Raw genomic sequence first — 18,677 nt, forward strand, 5'->3', positions numbered from 1 at the left:
CAAAGAACCTCTCCTGCAGAAACCCACTGAAACCATCGTCATCATGTGCAAGGTCCCATGCATTTGAGTGAGATTTGAACAGAGTAAGTCACAACGCACTCAGACTACATTGAGATAGAGCTCTCTTTGGCTGCTCTTTTAATAAATCAAGTGAGATGTACCCTCGCAATCAGCATAGTTTAGAATAAGTTTGGATCGGTCACCACACAAATCCCAAATGAAAAAACAGGACAAGATGAATCAAATTTCGGAAATGTTTTTCCCCGAACAGCCCCCCCCCCACCAAAAAAACAAAAGAACCCACCCAAGCTTGTCAGATATATCACTGCAGCAATGTATACCTCTTTCACTACATTCAGGGCAAGGTCTTTAAACACACACACACACACACACACACACACACACACACACACTTGATCTCACTGTTTGGCCTTTGGGAACAATGAGTGTGCAGAGATGGATTCACTGCACTATAGTGGATGTTTTCGAAAGGCTACTTTAAAAATTCAAAGGATCAAACAAAGAATTCACCCAAACAACGTAAGGTGACAGACAGACAATGGAGCATATTAATCCGAATTCCTTTCCCTATGCATAAATCAGCAGGCAGTTATAGCACCGATCATATTAAAGCATACATCCTGGCATTATTCCCTGTTATCTGCTCATTACTTAGAAATATCTCTGTCTCCATGAAAGGCAAAAGTCATATATGCTCTAATTCAAATGTTCAGCCAACCCCCCTTCAAATAAACGCCAACACTGCTCTTAGAATAACAAAAGATTTCGTATGAGAGCTATTTCTTCATGCAGTACACACTATACTTCCCTGCTAAATTCTTAGTATAATGATGTGTTTTATAATGTGATGACCATCTCGCTGGAGTACACACAATATTAATGAAAGCAAGATCAAATTAAACAGATGACATGATTAACTGTATTCATTTCATGCATGGATGTGTTTTAGGGGGGGGGGAGATAAAGACCTGAAAGTAATTACCATTAACTGAAACTCCTTCACTGACCTCTGCTTGCAGCCAGCAGTTGTTAAATGCTGATGGGTTTATAACAAAGAGCAATGCCTCTATCGTCTGTAGGCTTTTCTTTTATGCTACACAGAAGAGGCAGAGTTCCTCCACCGTTGCATGAACACTGTACCTCTGTATCTATGTCTCTAATGCAGCATAAAGATTACTGTGGAAACCTATCAAATTGGCAAGCAGCAAACGCCAGCAGCCAATGGGAGAAAGGCGCATGCAGAATCTAGCACATGCTCTCTGAGACTTGGATACTGTCACTGCTGTTTAGCAGGCTGTTAATCTAATTATAGCAGTTTGCTAGCACAGTACTATGAAAAATGGCACATGATCAAGAAAATACCCCCCCCCCAAGCCGGTATTCTAGGAATGTCTAATTGTATGGTTATGAATGTGTGTGTACATGTGCTATTTCTTTAAATGCAAAAAATCTATTCACACATTCAGCTTATTTCAATACTCCCTCATGAGATCTGAAACCATGAAGCAGCATTCATCAATTTCAAAGCCAGTTTCCTTCATAAGTTATGCTACAATATAGTATTTCATTTTTTTTATATGCAAAATTGTTGCATTTGCATGAAATACGATCATTTTCCTTGACATATCACAGACTGGCAGTAGAGAAGGATGAGTGATTCCAATTCTGGTTTATTGTGCTAGTGTAATGAGGATGCATATAAATGTTTGGCACATGGCTTCTCAAAGCAAAGTTCTAGTGGAGCTGCTGAAATTTGTAAAGAATATGCTTGAGTATTTTGTTGAATTGTGACTCTATATCTGTGTTTCCAAAAACAATTCAGGGGTCTATACACCCTCACTAGTTCTCCAGAAGCAAATGTTCCTCTCTATCAGTGAGCATCCCTGCCCAGTACAAATATTCCTTTCCATGCATCAACTGAACTTGGCAGAGACCTCTGGAAGAAGACCTCTGTGTTGGGCACAACAGACCAGCTCTGTCCTCTTCTAAGTTTTCTGTTGCATGCAAAGAACCTTATTTTGTGTGCAGTAGGTACATACAGGATACTAGGATCTGCAGAGGATGCCCACTAACCATTTTCTTGATTCTTGGCATATTGAGAGGAACAAGTGTAAGATGTGCAACAATATCAAGTCTCAGCAGCCAGGAGAACTAGGAAAGTTGGCAGTGGATCTGGGACACTGCTCCTCCTGTTCCTCCACACCAGGCCTGCTCCCGCTTCCATTCAGGTGGTGTCATGTAGTGAGAAAGGAGTGGGGTAGTTAGCCTGGCAGGCAGGTATGTGGCTGGGGTTTAGGTTACATGATTTGGGAAGCATGACAAGACAAGGCACACCCCATTACAGCAATGTGAAATTAAGTGAATTATCTGCCCCATCCTACAGTAATTGCATATGCTAAGCAACCTATAGGGTAAAGCAGGCAGTGGCTATGGCGGCGAGCACAAATAATGACTAGCCAAGATAAAATTTATGGAATCCTGATTTAGGGTGGTCAAATAGCTAAAACAGGGGGAAATAATAGTGCTTATTTCAACGACCTATAATTAAGGGAAAGCCAGCAAAACAAATCAATGCTACTAGAGGCAAGGGCTTGAAGCTAGCCTCCCAGTTCTCATTTTCTTTCCCTCTCTTGACCCAATCTGGTTGGTAGTGAAAATTACCATCTGAATAATGAATACACTAATTCAACCCAGGAATAAAAACTTTAAACTTTAAATATATATGCAGCTATATATTATATATTGTGAAGCATTTTAAAACTCTGCTAAAAATGCATGTGCACTAAATGAAACATAGACATCAACCGTATCTGTCACAATTTACTCCAGTAGTACTTAAGTACACTTTTTTAAAACAACAACAACAACAAACAACAACAACAACTGGATTGAACTTGTTAGGTCCATAACTGTATTTTATTTTACACCCACATTCTCTAATGATTCTCAAATTATGAACATGCTTCATCTGGAGATTCACAAAATCTATGCTATTTAGGCTAGTCCTTCCTTCTGTAAAATGAAATGAAACAAGACCAAGCCCTTCCAAACAAATCTCTTTGTATACATAATCAGTGGAAACCACCAGTAATTGTTAGGGTCAAAACAGGCCTTTGTGGGCTTTTGTATTTACACAAAAACATTTCTGAATTCCTTGAATATGGCAATAAATTGTGTGAAGTTAAATTACAGGTCGTTCACTGACAAGCCACTATTTGACAAACTCTAGTATGTTGCCATCAACATGTACATCCATCTTTGCACATTATATGAATCCAGGAAAGGCCCTTTATCCAGCTCTGAAGTTTTAGCATAATGGCCCAAATTTATTTAATATGTAGCCATGAATTTAACATCCAGAAGTTATGTGTGCTAAATTCATGTCAACCTCGTCGTCTCTGAGCGTGTTAGACGAGGTTTATATCTTTATTTGTGTGTACTTTTGCATATTGTGATTTATTGCTGTGCACTGTGATTTTTAAATGGAAACCAATAAAAACTTTTTTAATCTTTAAAAAAAATAAATAAATAAATAAATTCATGTCAACCTGAAATTCATGTTAAGTTTAACATCTATGGACACTTACTGTGGGAGTAAATTCCACTGAACTCAAATGTGTATACTTCTCAAAAGACATCTGTGGGACTGTACTGCATATTTTTTCTGATTTCTTATTATTAATAATGCAAGTTATGAGATACTTTCCTTTTGCATTGGATTATGACTTTTATCTTTCTGTTGCATCAGACATACCATGGCAGCATAAATTAAGTTTGCAATTCCTGTGAAATAACCAACATAATTAAAGCTTTCCCAACATTAATCCAAATTAGTTGATAAAAAGTGTTATTGACATATCTGCAAATTATTTTACTGAACTGGTGAAGAAGAAGAAAATTTAACATGCAAGGCTGACATCCTACTCAAACATTCAATAAACAAATCTCCCAAACTGAGCATGCCTAGGAATTTAATTGGAATGTAAAAAGATGGAATGTCTTGCTGCCCACGTCCACAATTTGCAGAAAACTTTAACAAGTTTAAAATGAAAGGAGAGCAAAAATGTGCATCTTGACTGCCTTGAGAAAATGCCAGTACTGTAATGAAAACACAGCCAACGTATCTAGTCTCCATTCATAAATTTATTCCCCATTCTATAAATTAATGAAAACTCATATTGTATTTTTCTAGACTAAAAAATGGCTTGTAATACCTTAAAACTAAGGTGCTGCAAGCTTTTGTTCATTTTTCTAGCACAGATTAATACAATTACTATTCCAGAAGTTAAGATTCCAGAAGTTAAGATTCCCAGACTGTTCCTACAAAGATTTACTCAGAGGTAAGAGCCAAGAAGTTCAGCGATGCTGACTCTCAACTAAGCATCCATAGGATTGCAGCCTAAGAGAGTTTCACTTCCTAAAAAAAACCTGAGAAGAGCATTTGCAGCCCCCTTCTAGCTCTGAGGCAAGCAGGAAGCTGTATAAGAAATGTGGACGAGAGGGCTTGCTTGCAAACAAAAAATAAACAAGTGGGATTAACTGCTGAAGTTATATTATGTCCTGTGGTGCGTGGCTGTTCACTGGGACTGCTAGCGTGGAAGGCAGGGAGAAAAGCAGCAGGCGGAGCCAGAGACAGTGACATGCAGAGCCACCCACAATTGCTTGGAAGACTGGAGACTGACTGAGGATGACCGAGGTTGGTCATCCTCAGTCAGTGCCCCAGTTACCCAAGGAACCAGCCTCCCCTGCTTTATTTAGAATATCAGTGTGGCACAACTAGAACAATAAGAGTTAAGCTCTTTAGGATATCAGAATGCTACTTTGCATTAAGAGAGGAGTGCTCCTTCTGAGGACGAGATGGATGGACAGTGTTATAGAAGCGACCAACATGAATTTGACCAAACTGCGGGAGGCAGTGGAAGACAGGAGTGCCTGGCGTGCTCTGGTCCATGGGGTCACAAAGAGTCAGACACGACTAAACGACTAAACAACAACTACTTCTGCATTTTATCCCTTATGTTAAATAGCATCCTGCACCACTTTCTAAGATACCTAAACATATGCCACAAGGGCATTTTGGAATCTTGTTAGCGCTCTCTTCAGCAACTTTTGCAGTTTCTACCTCAGACAAATCTTTGGATTGCTGTGGATTGCTTTGTCACAGGAAGTCAAGCTAGGATGAGTATTCCTAGTACAGAATGAGCTCTTGGTTCTGACACACCTACATCACAATGAATACAGGGGTGAAAGCTTCCAGGAAGTAGAAGCAAGAGCAGGACTCCCATAAGCCTGTAGTGAAGGCAAGGGATCAGAATGCCATTTTTAAAAGCACGAATAATCTCCTTCCTTTCTCATTAGACACTAGCATATATTGTTAGAAGATACTTGTCAGAAGGCCATGGAATTCATTCGGTAGAATCTTTTGTCTATAAAAGGAAGAGAGTTGCATGTTTTGTCTCTTTTGCCACACACCACAAAGAAACACAACCTGGTAGAGCTACACAGACAAGGGTCCCCTTTGGGTCTCTCTGGGACAAAGCCTATGGAACAAAACCAGCCTCCCCTTCCTCAGTAGTTGTGGCTATTAGAAATAGGCATGTGACATATTTATTTCCCAGCTGCAATTCCACCGGCTGAGTTCTCTCTCCATACCCAAACCCTTAATTCTACTTCATTTTACCTTATTTCTTCACGTTTAACACGTTTCCCTCTTTGAAAGTGTGTTGGACTATGAAAGACTTTTGGGGCGATGTTACATTCATATGCATGCTGAATTTCACCGCACAGTGCCAATTGTTCCAGACTATCATACAAGTTCCTGGGCAATATGGAAGATAGTCAAATCCTGCTACCTGCAATAGTTTAAAATATCCTCCATCCATTCTTGCAAATCAGTACAATCACAGCATGGTACCTTTACCTATGTGAATTGTCTGAAACTATATGGAGGAACATGCAGCAGGCTATACAAACTGGGACTCAGCAAACAAAATGTACTGGTTTAAGTATTTTATTATAAGCAGTAAGCATCTCAGTTCATCCTATTTCCCTTAAATCCAATTAGCCCATTTAAACAATGCAACCTATTTAGTTCTTTTCAAACTCATGCACATAATAATAAAATTCCTTCCAGTAGCACCTTAGAGACCAACTAAGTTTGTTGGTCTCTAAGCTGCTACAGTGTTTCTTCAAAAATAAGACACCGTCTTATATTTATTTTTCCTCAAAAAAAACACGGTGGCTTATTTTCTGGGGATGTCTTATTTTTTTAATTAAGTATGGTAGAGTTTAACCTACAAGGTTAAACTGCCTATCACTATGGCTTATTTTCGGGGTATGGCTTATTTTCGGATTTATGGCTTATTTTTGGAGAAACATGGTTTTTACTGGAAGGAATTTTATTTTGTTTCGTCTACGGCAGACCAACATGGCTACCTACCTGTAACATAATAACAACATCACCATCATTATTGAAATGCACTCTATACAATCTTGGAAAGCAACCCTTATGTGCCTTTCAGTCAAGTCTTTAATCATCTGGAAATCTAAGTAGCTGAAACCTAGAGCATTTTTCTTGCTGTTTAAATTTATTATAAATACGGTCTTATGCATGTTAAGGTATTTGCTTTCATACTTTAGAATGCCGGCCTAACAAAGATGCAAAATGGGAAGATAATTAGCCCTCTGATTTATTTCATAAAGGAATAAAACCTTATTAGTTCAAGTTACATATTTATTAGAAAGTCACTATGAGAAATTCCAATGAACTCTAGCTATGACTGTTTTCAAATATATAAATCGATCCATTTCCCAAAATGAAGTTGGTGGTAGTTTGTAACTGCCAACTGTACCTCTAGCAATGTAGACAGGTTTTATGGTTAAGTACATTTAATTTACATAGTCTTCAAGGCAGTCAGATGGAAAAAGAGCATTGATTTCTTGACTGAACCCTTTGCAGCCTGTGGCTACATTTGCCAATGAGCTGCTTTAAAAACAAAACAAGCAAGCAAGCAAGCAAGCAAGCAAATAAACAACACCCCACTCATAAGTGCATTCACTCATAACTGCAACAAAGAAATAGTAATCTAGGTCACAAATACTAAGCTTGTTATTTTCACATCAGAAAAAATTCTGCAAATCTTTCAGCATTACATAAAATTGCCCATGATGCTGCTTCCTCCCCCAAACCAGCAAACTGCTGGGCATTTCTCTACTTTAAAATCGCATTGTTGTTTTTCTTTATAAGAAGAGTGAGAAAGCAACAGAATACCAGGCCCTAAATGTAGATGGTGGTTGGTACTGAATTCAGATTTCATTTTTATAAAGTTTTTTCTCCTTTAATACCGTATGTTTAAATCAGAATTTAAGCTTTTAAATTATGACACCTGAGTCTGAAGCAATTATATCCAGCTTGTTGTTCGAAATACAAAATTATGACTTGATGTGCCCAGTTCCTTGTTTATTATGTGCCCAAATCCACCTTTTAATGGGCTGGATCCAAAGAGCCCATTCTTCCATGAGAGGAAGACTCCTTCTTTTGGGAGGAACAGAACCTTCGGCTACAACCCAACATTTTATAAGTTTTAAATCAAAACAGAATGTCGATGTTAACAGCAGTCCATGACATGGTATACTTCTATATTCCATTCGAAGAAGAAAAAAGCAGGTGTGCTGAGTTGTGAGAAACATTGATTTGCTTCAGGTTATTGTTCTACTTTTTGGTGTACTAAAGCTGATGCACAAATTCTGTTCCAGCTCTTCAGTTTTCTCAGGGATAGCTAACATGGTGCTCTCCAGATGTTGCTGATCTCCAAATACCATCAAACCCATACTGCCTGGAGCTGATGGGAGTTGTAGTCCAACAATATCTGACTAAACCTGTCTTAAAATGACATTTCTTAGATAGCTCTTTCTATGACCGGCTTTGGAGCATCCGTGAAATGAAGACACAAGGTGGTTGCTGCTGGGTATCCCTTTCTAGATGGAATTTGTAGCTTACCTTGGGCATTTGAGAAAGCAGATTTGTGGTGTAAACATCACCGTTTTTGCTGTTAATAATAGCAACAATAACAATATATTTGATTTATTATATGCTCTTTACCCTAAGGTCCCAGGGTGGGTCACATCAATTTAAAACACAAGAAAAATAGTTTCAAACAAATTATGGTCACAAAAATAGGACAAGCCCTAAAAGTACTCATTCCAAGTGTCATAGGTCAGAGTAAAGAGGTATTTCTTCAGCATATGATGAAGGTGCCAAGTGCAACTCAGGGAAGAGAATTCCCTCTCCCAGATCATCACCATCACTCTGAGCCTCTGAAAGCAATGGTACTATCAATTATATTTTAAAAATTGAAAGATCACAGTATTGTGACAAATATTATTTGAACAAAATCCAGTTTCCAGCAGTATAAAATAGAACTTGCTGATGACCTCAGCAAACATGTCCCTGATGTACTCAGTATGAAGAAGGCTGATCCCTACAATCAGTTAGAAGAAATTGCTTTAACTGAGCCCTTGTTTACTGCCAAGCAACTACAAAGCTTATAAAACTAGAGAGAGGAGTGGTTCCATCTCTTGCAGTATACAAATGCTACCTTGTCCCACAACACATTTCCAGGTCCTTACAAACCACAAAATACACAAGGGCAAGTAAGAATAGCAATGGCTTTTAGAACATCACATCAACTTGCTGAATTTGCTATAGCAAAGTTTCAATAACTTCCTAATGGAAACAAAGCAGTCGATTAAAGCTTACCCCCATAATGTCTCAGAGCTAAAGTGCTGACTAAAAAACAAAAACCAAGAGTCATTACTTTGGGTTTGCGGTACAGAAGTTTATATTTGAACACAGCTGCATCTCAGTCAGCCAGTTCCCATGACAGCCCCTCCAAGCTGTATTGATTTCCAGAGGAAAAGGCACCATAAATCTACTTCAGCTGAATTGCATCATTTTTGAGGTTGGCTTTAGAAGGCGAATTAAATGTCTTCCGCTAGAAACAGCAAAACAGATACACAGAGCTCTGTTTTCATTTCTTTTGGAGTCTCCCCTTACAGAACACTATGTGGCAAACCCCTCATGTTTAATATCCGTAAAGACAGCAAATCCAGACTTGTGAGGAAACATCTCTTCTAGGTCTGTGATTTTTTTGGAGGGGGGAGGAAAGGGGGGCAGGCAGATGTTTGTTTCAATACTGATGTTGATTTCTGAACGTTTTATTTAAATCATGGAGGGAATTGAAGCTAAAGCCAGCACTCACACTGGGGAATGAAACATCACAAACATATAAGAAGGTCTGTGCCATAATAAAGAGTGAAGCTCAGCTCTGAGCAGCAAGTGAGCAGAATATTACTTCGGGTAACGAGTAAGGTATCCTTGTTCAATTATTCATACAATCTGCAACAGTTAAACTTGCTTCAGTGAGGAGAAATAAAGTAGGACAAACATCACCTTGACAACTTTAAAGAGAACCTTCCATTTTCCTTGAACCTATTGCAATGGTAGTATTTCAAATGTTTCCTATTAGTACATTCATCCCACCCACATTTTAGGGAAAGGAGAAGCAACACACCAACATACTACAATAAAGAAGAGGGTTCAAAACAAGTGCTTCATCCTGTACCTCCTACTATTCCAGGTTTTTTTAAAAATAAAAACATATTTATATTGTTTTTCAGCCCTGCAAACCAATATACGTATCTAGAAAAACAAGACCTAACTTCCAAAATGTGGTGAGACTAGCACAGAAATTTAGTTTTAATTTTTGCTGCCTTCAACCATGCATTAAGAACCATAGAGATTAAGTATATATTCACTGCCTCCCTAAATACAATCATGGACATGGCTTGTCTCACCACTTCCTAGGAGGGAATTTACAACATGGGTGCTGCTACAGAAAAGACCCTGTCTCACATTGAGCTGCCATTAAATTTTCTACTTTCAAAGCAGCCTAAAGCATCATCTTATGTATGGTGGCGACCCAAGTGGCGCTGTGGGTTAAACCACAGAGTCTAGGGCTTGCTGATCAGAAGGTCGGCGGTTCGAATTCCTGCAACGGGGTGAGCTCCCGTTGCTCGGTCCCAGCTCCTGCCCACCTAGCAGTTCGAAAGCACATCAAAGTGCAAGTAGATAAATAGGGACTGCTCCGGCGGGAAGGTAAACGGCGTTTCCGTGCACTGCTCTGGTTCGCCAGAAGCAGCTTAGTCATGCTGGCCACATGACCCGGAAGCTGTCTGCGGACAAACGCCGGCTCCCTCGGCCTATATGAGCGAGATGAGCGCCGCAACCCCAGAGTCGGACACGACTGGACTTGATGGTCAGGGCCCCTATACCTTTACCTTAAGTACATTGACTAAAGAGTTTAGATCACTGAAATCAATGGAATTAATTTCTGAGTTGAGATGCAAATTGCATTGGATATTAAATAATTTTAATTTTTCATAAGGGAAACGTACTTTCTCTTTTCTACCAAGTTTGACAAAATCATTCCATTCTTATTTTATTTTAGGCTCTATTTAGATATCAGTACAATTAAAAAGAGAATCTAAGGTAACATTCCTCTAGCTTCCTGGTGCCAGAGGAAACTTACTTAGTGTAATCATGCATTGTGGGCATAGTTTCTGCTATGCCCTTCCAGTGATGCAGTTATTAAAATAGCTCCACTAATCTGTTGATGGTTCACACCTTTTCTTGTGCCCTGTTCAAGAGTGTTTAGCAGAAACCAACAAAATCTCAATGCAAACTTCTAAAGACGGCTGGCAGGGTAAAAACTAAAGAACACGGGGAAAAGATGATGAAGGGCTTCAGCACTCTTCCAAAGCTGCTGCTTATTCTTTTGATCAAGAGAAGTGTCTAATATTACTTGCATTTCTCACTATAAGAAATCTAGTGCTGATTACCTACTGCCTGAATGATAAACACCCCCCAGTTTTAAGAACAGCTAAGCACAAAGCTGCCTTTCGCTATTCAAAGGATATTTTTAATTGATGACGCTTCTTTTGAAAGAGCTCCATTCAGAAGAGTGAAACTTATTTATTCAATTATTCATTTTCTAAGTGCTAAGTTGGCAACAGCCTTTTAAAATAGCCTGCATTTAACTTTGATGAACTGTGTTACTGTGGGTCACTCCAATGGTTCCTAGTGCGTCAAATAAATGTGTCAGGCTGCAAGCCAAAGTGTTACAAAATTGGCTTTGATACAAGTGCTTCCTCTCTGTATGTTGTTGGTAGACCAAGTCAGTCAGTGGACCAATATGTAGCTGAATGAACTGAACAGCTGTTTGACACTATTCTATCACCAAAAGCTCCCAGTTAGGTTCCACCAGAGTGAAGAACTCCACGATGAAGGATGAACTGAGCATTAGAAGCCTTGAAAACACATAGGTAGACAGGTCCCCATTCATGTTTTCCACTTCCGCAAGACAAATCAGAAATGATACACAAATGCATGGAGCAGTTGCTTTTACTGCCTATTTCACTACAGTGGTACCTCGGGTTACAAACACCTCAAGTTACAAACACTTTGTGTTACAGACTCTGCTAACCTGAAAGTAGTACCTTGGGTTAAGAACTTTACCTCAGGATGAGAACAGAAATTGCCCGGCAGCAGTGTGGTGGCAGTGGGAGGCCCCATTAGCTAAAGTGATACCTCAGGTTAAGAACGTTTTCAGGTTAAGAACGGACCTTCGGAACGAATTAAGTTCGTAACCAGAGGTACCACTGTATTTCAGAGAACTATAAAGCCAGCTTGAAGCCTTTGGTTGTAATAAACTTCAAGGCAGTGAGAATCAACTTTTGCAGTAGCTTTCTGTTCTTGGGGACAATTAGTAAGCTTCAGGAAGCCCCAACGTGAAAACCACTACTTCAAGGGAATGATGAACTCCCCCCCCCCAATATAAGTACTAATGTCTGGGAGGAGGAGCAGAAAAGTACAGTGGTACCTCTACTTACGAATTTAATGCATTCCGAACACACATTTGTAAGTTGAAATAATTTGTAAGTCGAATCCCATAGGAATGCATTGGGAGAAAAAAATCGTAAGTCGAAGCAACCCTATCTAAAAATGTGTAAGTAGAAAAAATCCTATCTAAACCGCATCCAAGATGGCGGACGGAGCTCCATTTGTAAGTAGAAAAATTCGTAAGTAGAGTTATTTGTAAGTAGAGGTACCACTGTAATTGCAAAAAATCAGTCCTGTCCCTTCCAGCCTTTACCCTAAACTGGTCCCATGAGCTGAATGCAGTTTAATCAGCCAAGATTCTCCACATATTTTGAAAGTCCTTCCAAGGTAAATAAACCCATACCATATTTGGATGAAAAATTAAGAAAGCTGAAGCAAGCAAAGAGATGGCACACAGAAATTCCGTGCCAGGGGAAGAATTGAATGCTGCACTCTACCAATCATTTTGTCAGAATAAATGTATAATAAGTATCTCACCAGCTAGTGTGTTTTCAGAATTTTTGTTATGCTCGTCTGGACCACAGGTAGTTTCTTGATGTAAGGTGTTGTTTCGGATTTTTTTTGGGGGGGGAGGGGTGGTGGTGTCAGTAGCTCTCCAAGGCCAAACTTCTCAGCAAGCACTTTCAGGATATTTTTTTCAGCGCCTAGAACAAGTAACAGCAGAAGATAGTCAGGTTGGTAGGTCCACAGTCTCAGAAGCCACATTTTTGTAAAGGCATAACATTTATCCAAGCACTTGTCAAAAGTAGCTGTCAAAACAACTTGCAGTGACAATAAAATATATGTTAAACGCCCTACAAATTAATGAGTACAACTTGAGGTGTTAGGAAATTCTTTGGACTGATTTTCAATAGTAAATATTACCTTTGAGTGGAAGACTAAGGACAATGATGCTGATTATTTAATTTAGTTTCTAAAAATTCACAACTCACTGTGAATAGGTGTTTTTTTAAGTGGGCTGAATAAACATATATTGATTCATTTTTAATAATGTCATACTGGGTTATCATTTTCAAAAGAAAGGGGGGGGGCTACATTGCAAAATGAATAAATAAATAAAAATCCAGAAGAATGATACCTATTCAATAGGAAGAGCAACCTACCCAGAATCATATCCCTTTAAGATTGTAAAGCAGATGCATTAACAACAGTCTTGTATACAAGCAGATAATATTTAGCTAAGAATGCAATCAAGTTGTTTGTCTCAAGAACTACTAAAGTGTTACAGAATCTCTATTCACAAGCAAGGGAACAAGTGCTGAATAAGCTATTGACAACTTCCTACAGCCTTGTGCCAAGAGAAAGGAGCAATTGATGGATATGTGCCTTTACCACAAAATGCAGAATGCAGCTGCTGCGTGAGGGAAGTTACTAAGATACATGAACCACAGCAATTTCAAGCTAGAATAGCTTTTTTTGAAAATTGTGGTTTGGTAATATTTGCAGTCAAAACTAAGCTCTCTTTTAAATAAACAGCTCTAGCCCTAAGGATTGCACCTCCACAGACTGTCAGAAAACCAAGTCACATTCATAATGATAAGTGCTTACAGGCCATATTCTGTTCAGCTAGAACAGAATGAGCAACAGCATCTCACCCCTTAAATAAAGATAAATGGCATTATAAACTTCTCTGCACACTTGAAAGAGAACATGCACCTTACTTCAGTACTCACAGCCCACCTGCAGACATGCTTGGAAGAAGTGGATTATCTAAACCCATTTCAATCTGATTTCAGGCCAAATGTGGAACCAAAACTACTTTGGCAACTCTGGTTGATGACCATTGTCAGGAGAGAGGGCATAAATCAGAGTTTCTCAAACTTGGGTCTCCAGCTGTTTTTGACTACAACTTCCATCATCCCTAGCTAGCAGGACCAGTGGTCAGGGATGATGGGAACTGTAGCCCCAAAACAGCTTTTAAGATGCCCGTTTCAAAATAAGTCATTCTCAGAATATGGACTATGTTTATAGTGAGGAATTTGAACTCTCCTTGTGAAGTAATTGCAAGAATCAATGTGCCATAGTGGTTAGAGTGCTGGGCTAGAACCTGGGAGAGAGAGTTCAAATCCCCACTCAACCGCAAAGCTTACTGGGTCACCTTGGACCAATCACGGTATCTTAACCTAACCTATTCTTCTTAACCTAATCTACTCTCAACGTAGTTGTGGAGATTAAATGAGGAGGGGGAGAACGATATATGCCACCCTGAGCATCTTGGAGGTAAGGTGCGATATAAATGTACAAGTGAAAGTAAACAGAATAAATCACTTGTCCACTTACTCTCATATAACCTCTGAAGACCTAGCATTTCAAAATGAAGACAAATGATAATCTAGTGCATGCTTCAGCAATAACACACACTCAAAACAACAACAACAACAAACAACAACAACTACACCTAAAAAGTGAGATCTTCCTTATGAGGCCCAAGGCAGATGTAACATTTTCTGATCTCCTGTTAAGACCCTGGGTGAAATAAACACATGGGTGCTGTTCTGTCCCTTCCAGGTGCCACCCCTGTATGAAAACACCCACCCGCAATTTAAAAAGTTATTTGCAAAAAAGATGTTTAAACTCATAACAGTTAGTGTTAACTGTGAAATAAAAAAATTCCTTCAGTAGCACCTTAAAGACCAACTAAGTTTTTATTTTGGTATGAGCTTTCGTGTGCATGCACACTTCTTCAGATACCAACCACTTTGAATTCTGTCTAAAGCTGAAGATGGTTAGCGTTACAGTAGTACCTTGACTTACGAACGACTCGACAACCGAATTTTTCAACTTACGAATGGGGCTAATGGCCGCGTGCTTACGAATGTCTGAACATCCGAAAGGAAACCGCGGTGGTTTTAGATAGGGATTTTCCGACTTACGAATTTTTAGATAGGGTTGCTTCGACTTACGGATTTTTCCGTTTCCAATGGATTCCTATGGGAAATCGCGTTTCCAATGGCGTTTTTCGACTTACGAATTTTTCGACCTACGAAGGTGCCTTCGGAACGGATTAAATTCGTAAATTGAGGCACCACTGTATTCTCAATACAATACTGGTATTTTAGAATTTCAGCAAACAAAATGACAAAATGTACTGCACTATGCACAATGATGTGAGAACAGCCAGGTCTGTCACATTCAGGGCAAGTTGTGTCCCTTTGGGTTGCAGATTAGGCTCACTGCTCCCCCAAATAAAGTGTGGGCAAGCCACATACTACTCACAAGCAAAAACTCCCCAAACATACTATGTGTGTCACTATCCTGGGAATCTATGCAGTACAGGGCAGACTAAAGCCTGTTTGGCCATGCCAGGTAATCTGCAACCCTGGGCTCAGAATATCTTCCACACACACAAACATACATATTTTTCAGCAAGAATGTGCAAATCCATACTTTTAGGTTGAATTTTAGCAGTTCTTATTTTTATCTGTATGCCACCTTGAGTCGCGGCGCCAGAGGTAAATCAAATTGATACCACAGAACTCTGCAAGATCCTCTTTACCTGCCTATTAAATGTAACATTCTCTTCTTTTTAGCTTCTAACACAAAAACTCCGATTTATTCTGAGTATGCTAATCTGCCCCATGTTTCAGTCTGGAAATTCAATAATCCGCAACTGTTGAGCCTATTGCCCTAATCTTGTCATTTTAGGATATCAGTTCTGTTTATATTAGATACTGTTTGCTCATCTGACATCGCCTGACCTCTCTTTACTCTTGTTGATTACATTCCAGTGCCTGTGAAAGTGTACAGTACTATGTTCTCAAAACAAGACAAGGTTAGTTTGGGACAAATTTATGAAGCTGGGTTGACTAACATTCCCTGAAGAGCCACTACATGTATTCAGATCTACGAAAGGATGTTTTAATCCATTGCTCAGTCTTAAGGATGATAAGCAATGCCAATTTTGATACTTAACAGGAACATACAGAAGCTACTGATACAGCACTTTAACACTATAAACAGAATTAACATACTAATGAAAGAGAAAGAATTATGCTAATTTTAACTGACTAGACAGCTACAAGGTTCTGTAACTATTCAGTCAAAGTATGACAGTCTCTTCCAAAAGAGCACCTTCTGCTCTGCAACTGAACTAGGAAAGATAGTTCTATTCTTGGAACAAGAGAAGTGATTTGACAAAACAGAAAAGGTGTGGGAGATCCTGGCCTTGCATCTAATTGGAAACAGAAGATCTTTGCCAGTGGACATTATGACAAAGAGAATCAGTCTGTAAAAAGCATACTCTCAATTCAAGGAGACAGGCAGGCTGAGTCACTATTTTTAAATACACACACACTTTACAGGAATAACTGAAGCCCAAATGAGGTTGCAACAGGAAACCTTAAAAAGTTGTCGCACCCCATATCATCTGAGAAGTGCATTTCTGTTTAAGGAACTAAATAAAATCTAACAAGTTCCACAGTGGCATTAAGACACCAAATAAACACTTTTGCCACCCCCACATCAAGCCATCTGCATAAAATCAATGATAACATTTGGAAATTAAAAATGCAGACGACAAACTATGCAACATGTTCTACAGCTACTCAAGTCACCCATACTACATAAAATGAATTATGTATCACATCTGTTTATAGTTTGTCCATAACATGTGCCTTAATAGACCTCTTCAGCACAGCGCTGGGGAACCTGTGGGCCCCTAAACATTGCTGGACTACAATGAGGGCCAGGCTAAGGCCTGAGGAGGCCCTAAGCTGTGTCAAACTTTAAAAGGCCCCACAGCATTAACAAAAATGTGTATCACTTTAACAGAAAGGACAAATAAAATTGAAATAATCATACATAGGCAAGGATTCAGCTAAAAAATAATCATTTAACCAAAACATACATCTTGCAATAAGCCTATTTGCATATGAAATATTTTTAAATTAAAATACCTTATGAGTTCTTATATATAAATTTTTAATGTACACCAACACAAGAGTCATTACTCGTACAGTTTATTTATTTCAAGTACCGGGGTAGTATCTTGGTTTTCGAGAATCTCGGAAGCCGAACGTTTCAGAACATAAATGCCGAAAACCCAGAAGTAATTGCTTCCATTTTCAAATGTTCCTCAGAAGTCAAACGGCTTCCGCTGCGTTTTCTTTTTTCTACACTAACTTTGCCGACCACCCTCTGTGTGCCTCAGTTGTCGAACGTTTTGGAAGTCGAACTGTCTTCCGGAACGGATTACGTTCGACAACCAAGGTACCACTGCATTTCTTTACCACTTAGTATTCAACTGCTACTTATTTATGGGATCTGATTGCAAAGACAGAGCCTAGGTGCAGAAAGTTCGCATAGGCGTGCAATACAAATATCTTTCTGATATCACACTGAATACATGTAGGGCAGGTATGGAGTCAGGACACACAATCTTGCTCCCCTCTCCCTACACACTTTCAAATAAATGTCTGAACATGAACCAACCTTACACTAATGAGAAATCTATGTTTATGTATGGTGCAGACCCTGGACAATATCCAACTGTTTCTGCCAGCACAATGATTTTTGCTTGTGTGGTGCAACTTCCCTTCTCCTCTCTGTATACATGCCTTGCACTCTCCTCAAATCTGCTCTGGGGAGTCAGGGGAAAACCCAGAGCATATTTCAGGAGTACCCATGGGGGAAGTGGTGAAGTTCCGTTGCGCAAGTGAAAGTTCTTTGTCATTCAACATCTCATAGTTTCCATGAATCTATGTGCCTGAAATATTTTTTGTGTCTGCATATATGAGCAGGATTGAATAGATGCTCACTAAAGCAAATAAAATATACACTCAGAGTTAGAACAAGCAGAATATCCAAATCCGATGCCCAATCCTTTCTTTTTTCCAAAGTGGAAACCACAACACCATTGTCTCTCCATGCTGACTGCCATTTCCTCATTCTGGAAGCCAAGAAGTTGTGACAAACTCCAAAATGAAAATGGGCTGCAGTACAGTGGGATTTAATTATTGGTACCTTGCCCTCTGCCTTCATTATTCAGCACTATTATTCCCCTAATGCAACAGAAATCCTGATGGACACCTAGCTTTTTGAGTTCACCTTTCTGTAGCTTTCTGCTGAAAAGAAATTCTGTGTCAAAATGTTCACTCAAGCATTTCCAAGGGACAAAGTGGGCTTTCAAGAGATGCAGAAAGGAAAAAAACAACCTCTTGGAAAAGTTTATTTTTTTGCTGCAAGTTGTAGTCCTCAATTACTGCTGCTTCGACACCATTTTAGGGCTCATTTGGAGATGAAGGAGTATGTTCATGTTGCTGAGGCTCAGTTTCATTGCATGGCAGCATAGTGTAGCAAGGCTTTTGCCCTGAGAAAGCTCTAGTTTCACTTAGTTAAGAGTGACGAATTGCAGAACATGAATGGGGGAATGCACATTCTAATGCACATCCCATTGAAAGCAATATACAGTACTATGGATGGACAACCATACAGCCAAATAAATATGTCGATCCACCATTCCATATTGTATTACTGAATGAAAGCGCATCCCAATCCACGTTATGCTGAAACTAATCAGCTACAAGTTGTTAAATCAGCACACAAGAATATCAGTCCAATTGCTTTGGCATTTCAGCTCACCACTATCACCCTCCAGTAGCCTTCTGACAACCTTGAAATATTAGAACAGAAGGAAATGACATGTATACAAAAGAAGTACACATCACATGTTTAGTCACCTTGTAGCCATTATTCTATG

The 18,677-nt window shown here is 39.2% G+C and overlaps 1 protein-coding gene across 3 annotated transcripts in view; it reads right to left on the reverse strand.

Annotated features, from left to right (window-relative positions):
- Positions 1-18,677, reverse strand: part of FAM110B (family with sequence similarity 110 member B) — a 70,018-nt gene that overhangs the window by 28,944 nt on the left and 22,397 nt on the right. The window contains exon 2 of one of the 3 annotated variants that reach the window (XM_035126058.2): positions 12,458-12,624. The gene's annotated coding sequence lies outside the window, so the exon portion shown is untranslated. Of the gene's footprint in view, positions 1-1,003; positions 10,275-12,457; positions 12,625-18,677 lie in introns of those variants that run through there. The other 2 variants (XM_035126059.2, XM_035126055.2) reach the window with 2 other exon arrangements.

Source organism: Zootoca vivipara, chromosome 8 (assembly GCF_963506605.1).
Source record: "Zootoca vivipara chromosome 8, rZooViv1.1, whole genome shotgun sequence".
Classification (NCBI taxonomy): domain Eukaryota; kingdom Metazoa; phylum Chordata; class Lepidosauria; order Squamata; family Lacertidae; genus Zootoca; species Zootoca vivipara.